Source organism: Podarcis filfolensis, assembly GCF_964270895.1.
Source record: "Podarcis filfolensis genome assembly, chromosome: 2".
Lineage (NCBI taxonomy): Eukaryota > Metazoa > Chordata > Lepidosauria > Squamata > Lacertidae > Podarcis > Podarcis filfolensis.
Window position 1 is genome coordinate 108,209,998 of NC_139605.1, and position 21,844 is coordinate 108,231,841.

The 21,844-nt window shown below is 45.7% G+C and overlaps 1 protein-coding gene across 4 annotated transcripts in view; it reads left to right on the forward strand.

Annotated features, from left to right (window-relative positions):
- Nucleotides 1-9,473: 9,473 nt before the first annotated feature.
- Nucleotides 9,474-21,844, forward strand: part of SCN8A (sodium voltage-gated channel alpha subunit 8) — a 109,350-nt gene continuing 96,979 nt past the window's right edge. For 2 of the 4 annotated variants that reach the window (XM_083598523.1, XM_083598521.1), the window contains exon 1: nt 9,475-9,606. The gene's annotated coding sequence lies outside the window, so the exon portion shown is untranslated. Of the gene's footprint in view, nt 9,607-11,064; nt 11,214-21,844 lie in introns of those variants that run through there. The other 2 variants (XM_083598524.1, XM_083598522.1) reach the window with 2 other exon arrangements.

Genomic DNA, 21,844 nt, shown 5'->3' on the forward strand with positions numbered 1-21,844 from the left:
CAAATCTAGTGATGTTGAGGGATCATTTAGCACAGGCAATTCTTGTCAAGTCTTAGGCTGGCCCAGCAGTAGGAGCCCAGAGTTCATCTTAACTAAAATGTGTTTCTTCCCTGAGCATCAACAGTAGGGTGCTCCGTAGCCCTCCATGCCCATTGCTCGTGGCACATGACAATCTGGATTTATTTTTAAGCCATCTTCTCTGCCTGGGCAAGGGTCAGTCTGAATATTCCTTCCCTGAAGCTTATGGCTGAGAACATGTATAACTCTTACATACCTTCCAGCCTTGTGTTATTGGATGGCTGGTTGTGGGCAACGATTCATAATTCCAATTGCGTAATGATGCTGTCTAATTAAGTGCAATTTCAAAAAGAAAATGCTTCCAGAGAGTTTGGCGTAGTTTGCTCAAGGTGATTTAAACAAAAAAACTTTGCCCACCAATATGCGTTTTCAAAGCATGCTTAGATTATTGATTATTCCCTCTTCACTGTGGGCTGCATCTTCTTTTAGTGCTCATGCTGCAGAGAACCTCAAAGGACCACTTGCCGTGCACAGTAGGCCACATTTGTTTCTTTGAAATGTGGTAGGTACAGCAGGAGACACAGTGAAAATAGTACCCACATTCACTGACTGTGGTTATTACTCGGCATTATTGGCCGCATAGTTGTCACATTTACATCCTAGATGTGGTTCACGTACGCATGCATAATGCTCAACGACTGCAGCATCTTTGAGGCACGAGATGTGAGATTGGGAGAGGCTGTGACTCAGTGGCAGAGCATGCATTTCACATGAAGGCAATCCCTACCATCTCCAGTTAAAAGGGTCTCAGAGAGCTGGGCTGGGGAGGACATGTACTTGAGATTTGGAAAACTTCTGATAGCCAAGGGTTAGATAGACAAGAGATCTAGCTTAGCATAAAGCAGCTTCATCTCTGCTGCTTCCCAGCATGTGCAAGAGAAGAAGAAAGCTGTACCCCATGTAGTCAGTGGCATAGCATGGGATGCCAGTACCCAGGGCCACGCAGAGGGGATGGGTGGGTGGGTGGGGAGGAGGGAAGTGGACAGAGTATGCATGCGCATTCACCCAGGAGATTGGAGCCACAGAGATTAAAAAAAGAAGAGTCATTCCGTTGTTGGGAGAGGTCACTTCCTAGTTTGCATGGAGAAGCCATATTGAGGCAGCACTGGATGTTGAAATTTTGTGTCCCTGACGCAGGTGGCGCTGTGGGTTAAACCACAGAGCCTAGGACTTGCCTATCAGAAGGTTGGCAGTTTGAATCCCCGCAACGGGGTGAGATCCCGTTGCTTGGTCCCTGCTCCTGCCAACCTAGCAGTTCGAAAGCACATCAAAGTGCAAGTAGATAAATAGGTACTGCTCCGGTGGGAAGGTAAACGGCGTTTCTGTGCGCTGCTCTGGTTTGCCAGAAGCGGCTTAGTCATGCTGGCCACATGACCCAGAAGCTGTACACCGGCTCCCTTGGCCAATAAAGCGAGATGAGCGCCGCAACCCCAGAGTCGGCCACAACTGGACCTAATGGTCAGGAGTCCCTTTACCTTTACCTTAACAATTTTGCATCCAGGGCAACTACCCGTGTGGCTCCCCCACACTACACCACTGCATGTAGCCCAGCCACGAAAAGGCTCAGTGCTTTACTTCATTTATTTATTGCATTTTTATACCACCTTTTCCACTCAGGAGCTCAAGGTTGTGTAGATGGTTCTCCACTCCCCATTGTGGCATAGGTGAGGTGGAGAAAAGTGACCATCCTAGGGTCACCCAGTTAACTTCATGGCTGAGTGGGGAGCTGAACCCTGGTCCTCCAGATGCAAACACGTTCACATGGGTATACAGTCACTAGAATATGAAGTTTGATAGATGCCGTATTGTGCTTAGATGTTCAGGCTTAGTGAATAGTTTGAAGTATGAAAGGATACAGTGAATGGCTTTAGGCAAGTCACATTCTCCTTGAAGGGTCTCTAGTGGGTGACGTCTAACGCAAGGCACCATCACAGAAATACATCTTATGAGCTATGTACATAATGTGTGCCTTTATATGGCTGTATGCAGTGGTTTTTTCCTTAAAAAAATGTTTAGGGGTACTCTCATTTTCCTACTCATATTGAAATACTGTCCCTCAATGAGGCCAAACTTAGATTCACAAAATGTTTAGGGGTATGTGTACCCCTGTGTACCCCCAGAAAAAAGCACTGGCTGTATGTAATCATGGTTTGAGAATTCAGAAGGTTCAGATATTATATAGGCGGGTTTTGTGAGCATGTGAAAGTTTCAGTCAGTCTAATAGAAACTCAGTCAGCACAATAATTCTGCAAGCATGTTCCTGGGTTATGCTGAATGGCTCCATCGCTTGATGCACAGTAAGACCCAGACTAAGGGCCAAAGGCTACTCTAGGCCCCTGTTATTTTGTGTCTCCCAGCTTGGATGAGGACCGAAAGAAGCAGATCTTCATTCTGAATGTGGAAAGAGAAAAGATAATTAATATGGATTTGGAGGGATGCCAGAGTAAGTTGCCAAGAGGCTTCCGTTGTTTGTAAGATGTAGGGAGCTGAATGGATACTGATCAGGGGCCAGTGATGTGTGCTTTCTTCCCATGTGCTCCACATATACATTTATAAACAAACAGCATATATTACAAAAGGCACAAAAATATCCAGTACTGACCCTAGTTGGGCTGCTCTTGCAAGCAATGCTGCAAAACAGGATTGCATAGATTACAATTAATCTCGGGTCAAAAAAAAGCAAAACTCACCTGGGTGGGGACTTGAACTGAAGCAGTGGGAATGATTAGGCAATCAATCCAAACATTAGGAACTGTGCTGCAGCACAGTTTGATGGAGAACAAAGTGAAGGTGGAAGCGGGAGCTGAGACCACTGGGAGGGGCTGCAAGACAGCTCACAGGAAGCAGGCTGAAGGTTGACTGCAGAAGGTTCAACACTGAAGGTTCTTCAGACATAGAAAATTTCTATAAGCCAATCAGAATGCCAGGCTGGGGACCAGTGAGAGCCTGAGAAATGCCTGCAGGGGTGTTGAAGGGCAAGGAGAGTCTTTTGCTTGCCAGATCTCCTGAAATGACTGAGAGGCTGAACCATCTGCTCTTGGACCTTAAGGACCCAAATGCTGATTCCCTATATGACAAAAACCACCTGATAGCTAAGAAGATAAATGCGTGCTTTGCAACTTTAATTTAGCATCAGTGATGGTACTAAATGCACATCCCACAGAAACGACATTATCACAGCCTAGGAGACTGAGAGTACTGTACATGCTGAAGTTTGCAAGACTGGGAGAAATATCAGGTAGCAGGGAGGGTGGGAGGCTTAAAGGGTGGTGAAGGGGCAACTAAGAACAGGCTAAGGTGGACCAGAGTGAGCTTCGTTGGCACAATGGGACTTGGAAGAGGCAGCTTGGTGACCAGAGCAGGGCGGGAGGGGGGCTTTCCAAGTGCCATGAGCACGTGTCAGAAATTAGACAGAGGGGTCGATGGCAGAAGGGAGAGAGGAGACACGTTTAAAATTCAACCACTAAATGATGTTGACATGAAATCACTGCAAAAAAGTAGGCACATTACTTCATTTTAGACTCACCTTAATGTTTGTCTTCAGCTTAGGTTTGCAGTGAAAATCCCCCTGGGATAAGTATGAATTCAACACAAGTTTTTGGGCTCATGGGGCTCACCACCAATCCCCTTCTGGGGGTTCTTCCTGTCATAGCATACCAGAGGACTGAACTTCCATGGAATGGTAAATAGGAACTTCATTTGTTTTTAAAACAAACCCAGAAAATGGCAGTATGGAGATCATAAAGCAAATTCCTATTGGTAGCTCAGTGATGAATAAACAAATAAGTCCCACCTCCCTAAATCTTTTTTCTTCTTCTGGAGTTATCAGAGATGGTTGTATCTTTTTTTCCGGGGGGGGGGGGGGGTGGAATTATTTGGTGGAGGCGGGGAAGAGACTGGTGCTGAAACAATTCCTAGTTGAGCAGAAATGATAGAATAATGGTGTCTGTTAAGAGCTTCATATCATCATCACTTCTCCAGGTGTGCAGATTTTAGCTACTACACTGGGCCCCATTCATCTTCATGCATCTGTCTAACAGCAGGCAGTCAAAGGATGGAACTGAGTTAAAGACAAATGCAGTGTGGCCTTAAGTGGGTTGGATATAACTGACCTTTGGAATTTCAAAATTACAGCCTGACCATGTCTTATAATACAGATGCTGGAGTCATCCGCTAAACTAAGGTTTTGTTCTGTTTTTGAAAAGCACATGCTGGTTCTACCGAACTGAATTGCCACAGGATATTGTGTTAATACAAATGACTGTCCTAACTGGATTAATTCTGACACACCAAGTGAAACCTTCCTTTGCAGAAATTGCATATCTTGCACCATCACATCCCGGAGGTAAATGATACATCTTCCTGGCATGTGATACATCCATTCAGCTGACCCCATAAGGAGAAAGAATGCTGAGCAAAACTGACTCACACATTGCCCCCCCCCCAAAAAAAGCATATGTTGAATGTTCTCCTGTGTAGGAATTGGCATGAAACCCACACGCATATCATTTCTTGAACATTGAGAAGGGGTGATGATAGCATGCACAGGAAACAGTAGCCAGTCTCTCACATCCACATGCAGCTTGGGAAGTGGATGATCATCAGATGTGACAGCCTGCACATGTTAAATCCCACTAGGAAGTACCATCTGTGTCAGAATTTTGTAACTGACTCTGAGAGGCAACGTTTCATTTCATTTTGTTTCACAGTCTTCTGTGCTATTTCTTCGTTCTCTTTTCCTTTGGATCACATTAGTGGTGAATTCTGTGTGTGCATATTTCATTTAAACAGGACCGTGTTGCACAACTTGCTTGTTTGAGCTACCTGTCGATATTTGGGGTCATTCTTTACCTGCCAGGCACCTCTGGCATCATAGCAGACTCATCAAATCATAGAATCGTAAAGTTGGAAGGGACCACAAGGGCTATCTAGTCCAACCCCCTGCAATGCAGTAATCTTTTGCCCAATGTGGGGCTTGAATCCACAAACCTGAGATTAAGAGTCTTGTGATCTACCAGCTCATACCACACCCTGCAAGTGGATGGTGCAGACTAATGCTTCAGACATTTTGAGGAATAAAGGCAATTCGGTCTTGGGAGACAATCAAGTCTGGAGTGCAGAAAATGTTATGTGTGTGTCAGAGGCATAGCGGGCGGGAGAGGGCCATGGCTCCAGGAGCACATATTTTTAGGTGACCCAACAGGTAAGGGGCCCTGGCAGCTGAGTCGTGGCAGCAGGCAGTTTGGTCTAGTGGGCAGGTGGGTGGAGGCAGCGGGCGAGGAGCCTGTTGAAGGTGAGCTCCATTCACCCTCCAAGCGTGCCCCCCTGGTGCGTGCCCCCACCCCAGCTGCCCAGTCCACCAGGGGGGTGCAACACTTGCCCTGCCCCGGGTACTGGCTACCCACGCTACACCACTGGTGTGTGGAAGTCCCATTGAAATGAATGGAACCGAAGTAACCTCTTGATTTAAAAAAAATATCTGAATTGTATCCTGTGTGAAGTGTTTGAAGACTCAGTTGATGTACTTTGAGGAAAGCATGTTAAACATTGCTGAAGTGCTACACAAGCATTGCACACAATTTCTGCACCTGCTTATGATTGAAGGATGCACCCAAAAATCACATAAGGTTTAATGATTGTTGTTAGCCGCCCTGAGCCCGGCTTCGGCTGGGGAGGGCGGGATATAAATAAAATTTATTATTATTATTATTATTATTAATGTGGATTAGCTAGTTCAGTTCCCTGCTCTATGACATGATATCCTGTCTATAATGCCAGGTAATTCCCACAAGTGGAGTCAATTCTATCTGTGGGGCTTCCTAACCATCTTATATTTTCCTATACTTTAAAATAATTGAGTCAGTTCTGTCCTTGGTTTCCTTCAGACATTCTGTAAATATTTGAAAACTGTCGGCATATTCTAGCTAAACTGTCTTCTCTCTAGACATTCGTTCTAATCCCTTTATGTTTAGAAGTTTCCTTTCGATCTTTTCTAGTTTGCTGTCATCTTTCTTGAACTGTGACACTAGGAACATTTCTCCAGGTAATATGTTCAGGTACTTGAGCTGGGCTTCAAATAAATAAATAAACAGGTATGATTTGGCATTGTGGCTTTCACTTGTTCTTCTGTAGGAAATCCTTGCAAGCACAAGGTGCTAAATTTGGTACTTTAAAGGGGTTACCGGTAATTTGCATGCAGCCTCTCCAAAGGAATTTCTCCTTTGAAAGCCAGACCCTTATTTGGGTTCAATAACAAACCTGTGAGATTGGCTCTTGCAACACAGATGGTGATTTGCTTGAGTAAATTTGGTAAACTTCAAGGATCTGAACCTTGGCTTTCCTCATCCAGCCATAACACACTAACCACCACATCATCATGTTGCGTAATCCAAACAGTGTGTGTTCTTTATAACTAAATGTGGGAAACATAGGATTATTTTCCCTGCAGGGGACTAATTCTTGTTCAGTCAAGTAGGATAGTCATGCTCAGATTATCCTTTGACTTTCATTCAGTTAAAAATTTAGGATAAAACGGAATAACCAACTGTCCCAAACCAGCCCAGTTCCTATATTTCCTTTTCTTAATTGCCATGTTCTCATTCCTACCTGAGAAACGATGTTGAGTGATTCAGTGGTGGCTGTTGTCTGCTGGAGTTGATGGGATGGAAGTCAGGGAGCTAAACCATAAGTGGAAATGAAACTACCAAAAGGCAGAGCCAACTAATTCCCGTTTTGTTCCCATCCTCTTCCCTGCTAAGTTCTATAAGGGCAGCACTGAAATTAAGGATGAGGAATCTGACAGACAGTGCCACTCTTGGACTGGCAATTTTGGGGGGATGGCTCTTTGCCCAAATGAACCAGCCCCCACTGGTGTGATTCAGAAGCTTCCCACATTCCCACTGGTACTTGCCCACCACAAGGTATCTTCTCTACCTTTTGGGATCTCATCAAATCTTAGGAGTTGGAGAGGACCTCAAAAGTCATCTAATCAAACACCTGCTAATGCAGGAAACCCACCTGACAGGTAGCCATCCATCATTTTCTTTAATGTAATAATAATAATAATAATAATAATAATAATAATAATAATAATAAATGTTATATCCTGCCCAGATTGCTGAGTTTCCCCAGCCACTCTGGGTGGCTTACAACATATATAAAAACACAACAAAACACCAAACATTTAAAAACAAAATAGAGGAACCAAAATTAGAATCTTTTAAAACATTTTAGCCAGTTGCCCCAACCCAAGAGTGCATGCATGAGAATCAGAAGGTTGGCAGTTCGAATCCCCGCAACAATGAGCTCCCATTGCTGTTCCAGTTCCTGCCAACCTTGCAGTTCGAAAGTACACCAGTGCAAGTAGATGAATAGGTACAGCGGTGGTGGAAAGGTAAATGGAGTTTCCGTGTGCTCTGGTTTCTGTCATGTTCCATTGCACCAGAAGCGGTTGTCATACTGGCCACATGAGCCGGAAAGCTGTCTGTGGACAAACACCCACTCCCTCAGCCTGAAAGCGAGATGAACGCTGCAACCCCATAATCACCTTTGACTGGACTTAACCATTCAGGGGTCCATTAATGTGGGGGATTTCTAGATCTGAATAACCTGACTTCTAGCTTTGATGATGTTGCATCCTGATGGCACATGCTTTGGCGATCCTCTGATACATACCTGGTGCATATATCTTTCCCCCACTATGATATGCGCCATTGATATTATTTCCTTATGCTTTGAGAACATTACAAGTAGCGACAGAACATATCAATGCTGGTTAATGCACAAACGAGATCGTGTACAGAGGAGGGAGCAGGGATTGGAACAGATGGCCTTTGGATCCCTTCTCAGTTTGATGAATCTGTGATCCAGGGAGCCTTTGTAGAGTCATAGACATCCTCTCCCCTGACTTTTTTTGGCATGAGCACAGCAACAAACCTTTTCATTAAAAGCTCAGCCTTACACTGTGGGAATCAGGAATCAGGGGCTAGGTTGTAGCTCTAGCAGATAACCTATAGCTGAATAAACACGGTGGAACCAGGAGACCATGTGGCCCAGCTTCCTGTTGGCAGAGGTACACACAAGTTATTTGAACTGCTGCGTCTAGCACAGACACCCTCCCTTCTTTTGCTATGTCATAATCACTTTGATAAATTTCAGTGTTCAGACCAAGTGACCCACCTGCTTGCATCGGAGATCTCTTTTGGTCATTCACACTGGAGTCAATCCTAAAAAGCGTGTCCCGCACGAATCAATGTATATTTGAGGGAAACCATAAGTTCATCCTTTTACATACATAAATGTTATATATTTCTTTAATCTTAATTATATTTTATGGCCATATTGTTATTTTTGTATTCCTCTGCCTTTTAAAATGTTTTTTTATGTATTCTTTTTCTCTCTCTTTTTACTTTAACTCTCTGTAACCTTCTTAATGAAATAATTAACATTATATATATATATATATATATATATATATATATATAGGTGGAAAGGGAAGTGTTGGCTCCTCCAGCATTTTGTTCATCTGAGAGGCAATAGGTGCTGTCCCTTGTTCCTCTCCGATATGACTTCAGCACCCCAAGCCTTTCCTGATATATGAAGCATTGTGTGTGCCGAGCGTTCCAAACCAGGTGGACAAATTGTGATGGAAGAGTGTGTTTTTTTAAAACAAAAACAAAACCACAGCAGACTTTATCAACAGCTTCCCCCATCAGCACTCTTGAATTTGTGCCCAGCATATATACCTACGAATCCCCAGACACTGCCCCAAGTGTACTTAGCACCGGGCAGAGATGGCAAGTCCTCCCTCCGCTGCACATGTGGGCGCCCCCACCCCCAGCTCCTTCGGTAATAGCTGGCCTGCTTAGCAAGCGGAACTCACCGCCACCCCCCCCCCCGGCACATGGTGGGGCTTGCCCGAGCCTCTCTCCATTCTGCCCAATTTGGCCCGACATGGGCGAAGGGGGGGGAGATCCGGCCCACCTGCCCCCCCCCCCACCAGCGTGCAGCTCGGCTTCCCCTGCCGCTGCGCCCATCGCCGGTGCCGTCGGGCCTGCTGCTCTAACTCCCAAGAACTTCTCCGAAGTGAGTTTCTCTTCTCGCGGGGGGGGGGGGGGAGGTAGAGAGAGAGAGAGAGAGAGAGAGAGAGAGAGAGAGAGATAAGAGACGGAAAGAGAGAGAGAGAGAGAGAGAGAGAGAGAGAGAGACCCTTGCCTCCTTCCGGAGGTCTCCCAACTTTTCTTCCCGCCAACTTTGCTTGGGGGCTGCGGCCCGGCCCCTGGGTTAGGGACCCTGGCTTAGGGAGCGGGGCTGCGTGGGAGGCGGGCAGGCGGGGGCGCGGAGTTTTGCCACGCTCCCTAAGCGTTCTGCTGAGAGTCATCAATTATGCAAGGGAACGGCGCGCTGCACTGGGGGGAAGGCAGGGGAGGCAGCGCACCAAGATGGCGACAACCGCAGTTTCTCCTGCAGCCTCCCCACCTCTGCAGTCCAGCAACGCCTTGCAGGAGTCGCGCTAGCGCCGAAGCCACAGTAAGTTGCACCGCCAGCCCGGGGGGGCACTCCAGCGTGATCGCAGGGACCGGGGGGTGGGCGGTGGGGGGACGGGGACCCGCGGGAATCCCACCCCCCAACAGATCTTCCTCCCCTTGGTTGGGATTTGAATTTAAAAAAAGCCAAAAATAAAAACCCTGAACCTGCCTCTTTTCTCCCTCCTTCCTTCATTCCCCCCACCCCACCCCACCCCACCGCCCTCCACTTCCAGGCAGGGGCTTTGCCGCAGAGCGATTTCCCCGGAGCAGGGGCCGGTGCTTCTCTTCCAACCCCGCCTAAACAGACGCACACACTTTCCCACCTCCCCACTCTTGGGGGAAGAAGTGTGGGGAAGGGGGCTCATGGGCCCGAGCCTTGATGACCCCAAGTCCAACAGTGGGAGATCGTTCTCTCTCCCCCCCACCCCCCAGCCTTTTCAAGCAGTTCCCCAGATCGCGGGGGTGGGGGAATGCTTCCTAGTGCTATTCCTTTCCCATCACCCCCTCCCCGCGCCGTATAGCAGGCTTTCCCCCGTTTTCTTGCTCCCCCACCCCGGATTTCAAAGCGGTGCTGCTCTTGCTCCCCACTTGGGAAGCCCTCCAAAGAACGGGCTCCTCCTGGGTACTTGGAGGCTGGGTGGAGGGTCTGCTGCGCCCCCCTCGCCCTGCGCTCTCCTCTGCAGGGCTGCTGGCCAACTCCTACCTTTCCCCAGCCGAGGGAAGCCGATCCTTGCCTCCCCCCGCCTCCCCCATAGCCCAGCAGCAACCTCTCGAGCGTCTTTTTTTTTCTGCATTGGGAGAAGGAGCGCGGCGCCGACTTTCCGCTGCTGCAGGCAAGGCAAGGCAGGCCAGGATCTGGGGCGGGAAGCAGAGAGAGAGAGAGAGAGAGAGGTGAAGGTGGCGGCGGTGAGGGGGCTGGTGGAACTGGTGCATTCCCCCCCACCCCGTTCCAATCTCCTTTCCTATCCTTTAGCAGGCCACCTTTTTCTTGGCAAGGCTCCCTCACCCTTGAATCCGGGCCCTCTAGTCTGTATTGGCCTTCACACGGGGCTCATTTCAGCCCCAGATTGAAAAACAAATAACCCCAAAGCCCTCCCTCCCTCCCAGATCCTCCGCAAAACTCCGGGTCTAGAGCCTCCTTCACCCCTCCCTCCCTCCCCCATGCTCCCAGTCTCGATCTCTTCCCCCCGATCTTTTTTTCTTCTTCGTCCCAGGGCTGGGGGAGAGGAACAGAGAACGAGGCTTCCTCCCATTAGGGGACTAACTTAGAGCTGTCATTATACACCCCCACACTTCTCTACCTCCCCTCCCTCCCCCCCCCCAAACGCATTCCCAGTGGACGAAGTGAAAGGACGGCAAGTTTTATCCTGAGTTTGGAGGAGGAGGAGGAGCAGGGGGTTGTCTTATTTGGAAATCTCCTTGGCTGGAGCCGGGGTGGGGGAGGCGCTCTCTCTTCCCCCACCCTTACCCCCCGCCGCCGCCGCCGCCTCGCTGTGCCTCTTGTGTCCACTCAGCCGATGTGGGGAGGACATAGGGGGCGTGGAGGACTAGAGGAAGTTGGAAAGGCCGGTGGGGGAGAGAGAGGATCCACGTTGCTGGAGATCAAAGGTACATCGGTTTTGTTTTATTGTGTTGCAAAGGGCTGGGCAGGGGGGTGCTGAGAAGGAACGCAGGCGGCGCAGCCCTTCTGGATGGGGGCAGAGACTGCAGGAGTCAGAGATCGCCCGCCTGCCTTCCCCATCTACATCTGCTGAGCGTTTTGCAAGAGCCCAGTGTGATGGGTACGGATGTATCTGGCTTTCTTAGGTGGGATAGGGAGGTGTGGGGCGCGGGGGTTGGGGGTGGACGGCCTGGAGATGTGGCCGCTTCGCGCTCTCGTCTCTTGCGCGCCGACTCCTAGGGAAGCGCTGCTTGCCTCTTGTCACACTGCAGCGTTCTCCTCCGCCGTGCGAACTCATGACCCTGGCGTCCTGAGCTCCATCGGAGACACCTTACCGGGTGTGGGGATGGGAGGCGGAGAGGGAGGAGTTACAGCGGCTTCCCCAAAAGACTTTCCTTTTGAATGGGGTTGTGGGGGGGGGGAGGTGATTAGCTTTCGCTCTCGGCTGTCGCCGGCGTCTCCCCGTCATTGGAGAGGGGGGGAAAATGCTTGTACAGGGAAAGGGTTAAATCGAGAAGCGGTGGAAGAAAAGGAATGTTATTTAGGGTGTTTTATTTTTGAGATCTTCTCCCGGCCCCCATAAATTGATCACCTCCTTCGGTATCCGCTTTTGCTTGAGGTTTTTATTCCTCTCCCCCCACCCCCACCCGCTCTGTCTTTCTGCGGCGTTGGACTAAAGGGGAGAGCGGTTTAGGAACGTGGTGCTGAAACGGACAGCTCCCTGGACTCCGACGGGAATGGGAAGAGATCTTCGTTACAAAGCGCGCAGATTTTTTTACAGGACAGGTTTTCTTGCGGGGGGTTATAGTTTGTTTTTTGTTTTTGTCTTTAATGGGCTGTGCGTTGTCTTTAATGGGCTGTGTCGCTTGGGCCTATCCATTAGGACCTCACGCCAATCATCTAGGCTAGGGAAGAGAAGCAATTCCCCTTAAGAAAGCCAGGCTTTATTTATTTATTTATTTATTTAGTAACGTGGTTGCGTGCAGTTGCTTTTGAAAAGCATCCTCAAAACGATCCCAGTGTCTTTATCAAATGAAAGAATTTCAAGGCTGTTTGATTCTAGCGTGGAGGTAGCAAAAGGAAACACCCGCATGTCCATAGGAATCTCCCCCCCCCCCCTTGTAAAAGACGGTTGCATGATTACATCACAGAAGAAACATAATGAAGCCCAGTAAGCCCAGTAGAGATGAAAGGGGAGGACTTGAAAAACGGTTTCAAAAGCCATGGGCCCATTGGGTGCCCTTCTGGAGCAAGTAACTCACTCTCTCTCTCTGCCTCAAGACTCCATCTGCAAAATGGAAATGATTCAATAACCCATTTTGCAAAATTACTGTAAGGGCCAGTGAGATATGAAATCACAGTGCAAAGCTAAGATTCCATATAAAGTATTAATAATAAATGGAAATTACAGATACCTTTGTTATAGATGTGCAATATGCCTTGTAGGGGCCTCTTGAAGATGCCTCCGGGTATCAGTGACTTTGTATGGTGAGCTGTGCTGTGTGTACTGGTTTGCCGTGTGGCTCAGGCCCCACTGTATAGTTTCTCTCCGTGTCGCTGCAAGCTGCTGCCCCAGGAAATTGCAGCGGCAGCACAATTTCAGCCCTGGTCAGGGCTGAATTATGTAGTGAGCAACCAGCATCACCTGGTTTGCTGCGTGGAGTTAACTGCCACACAGAATAGCCTCCGTGGTCCTATCACATTGAGAAATGCTCATTGGAGTGCGTTAAGCATCTAGAAAAATGAACTGTTTCTGTCGTAGAGTAGATGCATTCAGCACCTTGTTATAGCCCCAGAGATATAATGACCCTTCATCATTGTCATAGTGAAGAGCCATCACCAGTATACTTCTTGACAAACAGACATATGGGCATCTGATCTGTCCAGCTGGAAGTCAACAGCTGTCATGTGGTGCTAGCCAGATGATTTCCTCTTTCATCCTAAACCTTTAAAATGGTATCTTAGCCCTATGTTGGTCCATTCTGCTTGGTGGACCAGACTGGTGTTTGATCCCTCTAGACAATGTAAACATAGTTTATTAGTTTTCTAATTATTTGAAAAGTTATTTGCAGTTCATATTGAATAGGTTTTAGGGTGGAATGTGTAGCCAGTGGCCCAATCTTTTGTAACTAGATATCACTACAGGTTTACACTATCATTTTGTGTTACTGCAGCATGCTTCAGGGAGTGGCAAATTTATTTCAAGGACTTAGTATTTCCAATGCTCTCCAAAGGGTTAACATGTCAAGGAGATGGTTAGTAGCACGTGTTTGCAGGATGCTGACATTCTCTTACATGTTGATGTTTGACTGTGTGGGGTTAACCCAAACCTCACATGATAATGAAATCCTTGTTTGGTCTGCCCTCAGACTTTAAAACCCATTCTTTTAAGCCAGTTCCTTAGAGTTGGATTTCCACATTGAATGATATAATATATGGATATATTTAGTCAGTAAGAATCTCCCCGCTGAAATAACTGGTAACGTCAACTGGTAAGTTTCTTCCAGTTACTGCCAGATGAAATCCACTCGCTTGTGTTTGACTAATTTTTTTTCTTTCAGAAAGAATCTATTTCTGATTGGAAATGATGATAAATTGGTTCCTCTTAGGCAGCTTTGTCAATGGTTAATCATCATTGTAAATAGAACTGGATTTCAGTTGCTTGGAAGTAGGTAGTGTGATTTGGTGTAGCTAAGAATTTGGCTTACAAACGTGTTCTGCTTTCATTCCAATTTAGAGGAAAATGATGCTTTCAGTGAGACATGTGTAACTCCTCCATAGTGTGCCCAAAAGCACCTAGAGAAGCTATGTTTTGTGGAATTGGCCAACTTTCTATCCCCATGATCTGATTGGTTTTAATATATTGTTTTCTATAACATGGTACTAATATATATTGGTTTTCCCCAGTTACTTTAAAGTTTCAATCATCCATTAATTAACCAGGCTCATTTTAACAGTACACAATCCATGCCAGTCATGCAATTTCCATTCATTATTGATTACCTTCCTGTTACACTCCCTGACCATTGAAATATATTGAACACACTGGAATAAACGTATCCAGTGGTTTGCTCAGAGGAGTTTTGCAAGCTAAGGAGTGAGGTTAATGACACTGTGATAAATGGCGTTTCTGAACCATAGAACTACCAAAGACAGGGTCATCATTAAGTCCTGCCTCAAGGCAAGACCCCACTGATGTAGGATAAGCCACATGATCCCAAACTCATTGTGACACGAGCAGAAAGCAATTTTGAACAGATGCCTTCGAAACATACAGTTTCAGCTTACTCTAGCATTAGAAAATAAGTTGCTTAATACAAAAACGTGATAAAACAAGACAAATGTTGAGGCCACTAGCTAATCTGAATCATGAAGGTTTTTTTCTTATGTCCAAATAGCCATGAACATAAATTGGCATTCAGATGATGGTAGGGATTATGACAGTGGTCTTGGGTGGTCTGATGGGGTTCGGGTGTTTTAGTGTCAAGATAGAAAGTAAACTGTCTTTAAAATACTAGCTTTAATATAATCAAAGAGATTAACATTGACCAGTTCCATTCTCCCCCCCTCCCATTCAAACCATATCACATGTCAGTGATTGTCCTCTTGCTGTTACTATTCCAAAGCCATTTCCACAGTCCTGGTTCATTTTATCTGCTGAAACATTGAGCCTTATTCATTAGCGTTGGAATAAATGCCTCCTTCGGTACTTGTTTTCCACCTTACTGCTACAACCTGAGCTTTATGTTGATTCACCCATTTAACTGGGGTTCTGTCATGTTGTCTTCTGCTTTGATTATCAGCCTCCTTGCTAGCCAGTTCTTCCTTCTCTTGGTTTAGAAGGCATAGGAAACTAGCCTAATCTGCACCCAATGGTGCAGCATGATGATCCCAACCCAGTTCTTAAAGTAAAAAATATGTCCCACTTAAAGGTGTTTAGGCAAATACCCCTCAGTAATGAAATAAGGGCTAAGTCTCTCTCACACTCACTCTGACACATACATATATTTTTTGCAACTTGGTGCATTGGTAAGAACTTCCCGAGTATAGTGGCTACTTAGCTAAACATTAATATGTAGTACACTGAAAGTTTTTGTTTGTTTTGTATCTCAGGGGATAACAAGGCTGCCCAGATCAAGAATAAGAACGCAAGAGAACATCAGACCAGTGGTCAACCTAGTCCAGCATCCTGCTCTCACAGTGGCCCACGGGAAGCCTGTAAGCAGGATGTGACCACAATAGCGCTCTCACCTTCTGCAGTTTCCAGCAACTTAGATAGATAGATAGATAGATAGATAGATAGATTCTTTATTGTCATTACACACGTGCAACATTGCACAAGTGCAACGAAATTGGATGCCATCCCTTAAAAACAACAAAAGCAAAACAACAACAACAACCCACAAACCACATTCCAGCCACGCCCACACCCCCACCCATCAATCTCCCAAGTCACACTATCGAGTTACAGCATTCAAAAGGGCCACAGCTCTCGGGTAGAAACTGTTTTTCAGTCTATTTGTCCTTGACTTGATGTTTCTATATCTCCTGCCAGACGGCAGTAGTGCAAACAGACTGTATCCCGGGTGAGATGAATCCTGCAGGATGTTGTTTGCTTTCCTAAGACAACTTATATTCAGAAGTACATTTTCTCTGACAGTGGAGATAATATGCTTTAGAATCTGTGCTAAGATGAGGCTTTCATAAGGGCATGTTATCTTACATTTGTTTCCTGTGGGATTCTAGTACCTTTCTCTAACCCAGTGGTTCCCAATTAGCTAATTACTGAGGACCCCGTATTTTTCAAAAGCCAAGCCAGGGACCCCTTACTTTTGAAAATGGTGATAACTCTATGGTAGTTACCTCTTCAAAGCAACTTTTTGAACAAAATGTGGGGTAGCCCCTAAAAAGCAAAGGGTTTAGGTATACTATATAAAAACAACAACACAAACCATAAAATGTGGGATATTATCATGCAAAAATGACAAAAAAATAGTTGGGGGGAGGGCAAGCGATGGGCTGTGGACCCCCTGGGTGCTTTCCGCGGACCCCTAATTGGGAACTACTGGTCTAACCCTTACATGATACCAGTGCCAGGGTCAAGAAACTCAGTTTGATAATCCAGTCTGGCATGTCTCATGGTTATGATTTTAAGGAAGCCAAGGGAAACTCGTTTAGAGAGGAGATTATCTGTAAAGCAATTGGTATGTAGACCAGCCATCACCTGTTGCTGCCTCAGTGGCCCTTTAGCAAAAAATCTGTCCTGGACCAGGACAGGAATGGGTGGAGGATGCAGGTGCTCATTCACAGCATTCTTCTCATCTAAAGAATTTAGTGGTCCACATACAAAATAAAGAAAAGTGCTAAGAATACACAACAGTGCCATAGCAGCTTAAGCAACACTCTGTCTAGCCCAGTATCCAGGAATAAAGAGCAACCGTTACCAAGGGTTTCAAAGGTTGTCTACAAGGAACAGGAGACAGTTTGGGCAACATCATATGTGCATAAAAGTATATTGTGGACTGTGTGCATGCACATGCCACAGTTCTCAAGAATCACAGCAAAAGTGTAGAATGGGAGACTGTGTTCAGAATCTAGCTTAATGACAGTGTCAGCTTTCACATCCTTAGGGTTTTGTTTTCGTTTCGTTTTATTTTAGAAGTTTATAGCCCCAAGGGGTATCAAGATGTTGTGGGCAAAGCCTGCTAAAATCTCAGAAGACAGAGGGAGGGCTGAATAATTTTCCTGATAAAACTCAATGCTCTCCATAGATCCTTGTCTCTGCCCTGTGAGCACTGGACCGAAACGAAAACAGTAATAATTTCAGAAAACTCTATGCAAAGTAAAAATAAATTATACTCATTTGCTCAAACTGCATAATATATAGATGCTTTTTCAAAGGTTGCCTTTAATAGGGATTTATTGATTGATTAAGGAGTACATTCAGCCCTGGTAAAGAATAATTTCTCTGAGGAAGAATAATTATATTGGACAATAATATGCATTCATTCATTTTGAAAGAATTGTATGCCACTTTTTCTGCCATAATGGTATTCAAGGCTACCTAGCAAAGTTTCATTAAAAAACATCATAAACGAAAACGGCAACAAACAAGAGAGCATAGCAACAAATAAAAACACCACCACAAATTTACAAACTTCAGAAACCAATAGGTCGTGTCTGCAGTCCAGACTGAGCATGCAGCATGACTGAGACTAAAGTCAAACACCGCAGTAAATTAAGGATGCAGTTCTGTACCCACATATCTGGAAGTAAAGCCTTGTTGAACTCAATAGGATTTGCTTTTGAATAGAGAAGGAGGGGATTCTGCTGTAAGCTACCAAAATCAACCAACCAAAGCCCAGGTAAACGACAAGGTCTTATCCTGGTTCCTAACAGATAGTAAGAAAGGTGTGAGGTAGGTCTGTCTTGGGCACAAAGTCAGGGTGCTGCTACAGAAAAGGGCCTCTTCTTGGTAGTGACCAAATGGTCCCATCATACCCAATGAAGATGTGGCAGATTTACTCAGCCCTAGCTGAGGTTGATTCTGAAGGAGGGCAGGCCAGGCCAGTGACTCACCCAGAAGACACAGCGAGCAGCCAAGGTGTTCTGAGTTCCCAGGAGCCTTGATTTAATTTCTTTCTTTCTTGCAGCATACTGGCATTTCTCTCAAGGCTCAACCCTGCACACCATTTCAGAATTGCTGCTTTAGGATGTGTATGTGCACGTTATAACTACTTCTACAGTGGCTATATTGATTTTAAGGACAGCTGTGCATGCACAAAATGTGTCTCAGGGGACCAGTACAAATTCCAGGGTACGTGTGTGCCAGGTCTATTTCCTTCCCTGATTTGGCTTCAATTTAATTTATACTGGCTCGTGCTCTGAGCTACAGCTTTCACCCCATTTGCCATCTTAATACTCATGTATGTGTCTGGACCTGTCCAAATATGTCTAGCCCAAATTAGTTTTAAAATACACAAACTCAGTATCTCTCCCAATGAGAATCTCCCTCCCCACATTGCCCTCAAAGAGGAGTTGCTGGTTGCTCATGAGCAACTGGTGCATTTTTTCCATGTAGGAGCGGAGAGAATTTGTTCTCCTTCTTTTCATTGTTTTTTCAGCTTTGATACCCATTTGGGAGCAGATGGGCACCCTGGTGACATATGGAATTTGTGGGGGAGAAATCCAGAATAGCACCCAGCACGTTATAAGGGTCAAAGTGTGATTTTTAAGCTGCTTGTTTGAAAGCCAGGTGCATTGAACTCAGTGGGGCTCCCTGTCAAAGTAAGAGAGCAAGGTTCTAGATTCTTATGGTTCTCATCATAGGCAACTTATAATGCATGAAAACAACTAGTGGCCTAGGACAGGAGATGTGCATTTCTTTAACCAAAGGTCGGGGGGCCTGGATGGCCAATACAATGCAGATGGGAAAACATGGGTCAGAAAGTTGCCTCTGTATATGGATTTCCTTTGATAAGGGCAATTGTTTTTAAGATTGAGCTGTTAGAAATGCTTTGCTTGTGGTTTTGTTCTTGAAGTGGTTGAATAGCCAACTGCTACAGGAGTTATTGCTAGATACCTCCCGAAGTCTTCAGCTACTATTGTTTTTAAGACTATGGGACATATTTTCATGACGTTCTTCCCTAAAAGTGAGATCTGTTTTTCCTGCTCATGTTGGGGTCCTATTTTAGTATAACATACATACCGTATTGGCCCAAATATAAACCGCACCCGAATATAAGCTGCACCTTTAAAATTCGCGGTGGGGGGGGGGGAGATAAGACCCAAATATAAACCTCTCCCTTAAATTCCGCAGGTACTCACACCCGTTCCCTTTTACCATATGTCTGTTTCAGCAGCGATATTGTAAAAGCCAATTTTTGTAAGGTCGCAAATTTAAGCTGCACTTAAACTTTTCATGGTCAGAATTTGGAAAAAAGTGAGGCTTATATTCAGGCCAATACAGTATATATACACCAAGTTGGTGCAAGTGATAGGCCAGAAAAGTGAAGCGCTCCCAACTTGTCTGAGTCACTGAGATATTGTGGGGGTAAATGCTGTCCGGATTTTGGTTTCCTTTGGAAGGAGAAATCACTGGAAACTTAGGCTGTTTTGTAGTATTTGGGTTATTTACAAATATACAAGCAGAGCATAGATGGAGGCAAGCAGCTTATTAAACACTCCTAGTAACGAGGCAACAGATCTGCTGCCTCACATCTAGCCCCCAGAGAGAGCGGGACACAGCACTACCACCCCCACCCCCAGTCGGCTTTCACCTTCAACTTGCCCTTTCTCTGCCTCTGTTCCAAATGGCTTTCCCCTTCCCTTTACACGTACAGATCTTAAGTCAGCATGCCCTCTCCCCCACTCTAGGAATAGAGAAGGATGAGATGAGTCGCCTTTCCCAAATAGCTGCCACATTTCATGCATTCCCTCTATGGCCTCCCATGAAAGAGACATCCATTGAGCATCTTGGCCAATGCAAAAGACATGAGGAAACATGCTGAAGGAGAGTCAGCTTGACTTTTGCCAAGGAAAACTGGACTTCACCAGTCTTTGCTGACGGTTCCTTAGAATTCTCAATCTCATGGATAGTGGCGAGTCTGTGGTTTTTGATAGACAGACCTTTTTCTGCATGGGTTGTTGAAGAGCCTTTCAGAAGGAACCTCACAATCGGTCCCTAAGAACTGTAAACTGTTGTGGGACCTTATGTGGGACCATTGCCTGGCCAACAAAGATAGGAGCCTAAAGGTAAGGGATAAGGCATATTCAGTTCCTAACATGGACTTCTTATATACCTGCTCACTGGTGTTTTGCAGAAATGCAGGGTTTCACATGGCTCTTCCTCTCCTGTAGGACATACAAGAAGCCCAGTCTGGCAAGCATAGGGATGTTGAGGCAGTGGGAGGTGTCCTCTCACACTTCTCACTTGCCGTCTTCCATAGAATGCAGGGGCTCAACAACACTAGTAAGTATTATAGGTTGGATCCAGGTTATTTAGAGTAGACTCACTGAAATAAGTGAGACCAAGACAGTGACCTAATTCAGTTCTTTTGATTGCTAAGCCTTGATCCAACCCAGTCATATTGTTTTCTATCTATAGAGAATGCAAAATATATATATAAACCTTTGAAGAACCATTGAGAACACATTCTTCTGCCTAAGACTAGGTCAGACTATCAGCCCATCTAGCCCAGGAATGTCCCACAGCAACTCTTCAGACGGTCTCGGAAAGAGTTTTTGCTGATCTTCTCCTACCTGATTCTTTTGACTTGAGATACCAGATTTGCATGCAGCATGTGTGTTGCACCACTGAGATATGGCTCCTCCATGGAGACGCTGATAGTAGAAGATACACTTGACCAATGACTGCTGAAGTCAAAGCACAGCAGTTATGGAATATCATGGACAGAAGAAAGTTGCACAAACAATTCTTTGTACAATGGAGCAGGCAGGGGGCTTTAGTGTAGTCAGATGCAGAGCCCTCGATCAAGCAAGAGAAACAGATGTGATTCTTAGAAAATGCCTCTCCATGTGCTGTAACTAGGTTTCTTTTCTCCCCTACCTCTGCTCTTTCTAACCTTTCTGCTCTTTCTAACCTTTCTGCAGGAGAGTGGCTCCTGGTTATCAGAAAGAATTATTAGGGGATTCTTGCTCTGTATATAGCCTACAGGAGAAGGGGTTGGTAGGGGATTCCATGGGAAAGGCATACTATGATTTAGAATCTGGGTTCAAGTTATGTACCACTGCTCATGCAGAAGCCTATAAATAATCTTTTCTTTTTATTGTTGCTTCTCTGCTTTGCAGTTCTGTAACACTAGATACTTCTTAATGCAGACTTATAAAAATGGGATTGTGGTATCCGGCAATATTTCATTTCTTTTCCTTAAAAATTCCCAGTATAATTTGCATGTTTGAGTGACCATGAATGGAGTTTTCTGATGAGATGACCACAATTATTTCAAGACATGATCTCCCAGTATCAGTTACCCTTGGAAGGCTGCCTTACATGTGTCAGCATTTTAAGATTATTTTCAGTTATGGTGACAGCAATAGCAACAGGCTACAGTTGGTGATAACAGTGGTGTTGGATCCGTACTTTCGTTAGATGAGCAGTCTGTGCCTGGAGTGGAAGTTAAGGCTCATCCCCACCTCTCAAGTGTTCCTGATTAAACACCCCTTTACATCCCTTCCTGGACACCAGTAGCTGCATCCACTTTTGCAAATGGAGGCCCAATGCCTCCCTTTCTCTTGCACAGGTGAGACTATTTTTTCCACCAAACCCAGCACTGTCTACTCTGAATGGCAGTAACGCTCCAGGATTATTAAGAACAGGTCTTTTGTATCATTTGAGATCCTTTTAACTGAAGACATGAGGGAATGAATCTGGGACATTCTGCATGTAAAACAAGGACTCATGGCCAATCCCACAGAGCTATGGCCCTCATTCTGCTTCCCCAAGCCAATTTGCATGGGTTTGCTTAGGAAGAGAGCCCAGGACATCTCCCACCCAACATGAAAATAATTCCACTAGATTAGGGATAGCCTTCCAGTTGTTGGGCTTCCCAACTCCACA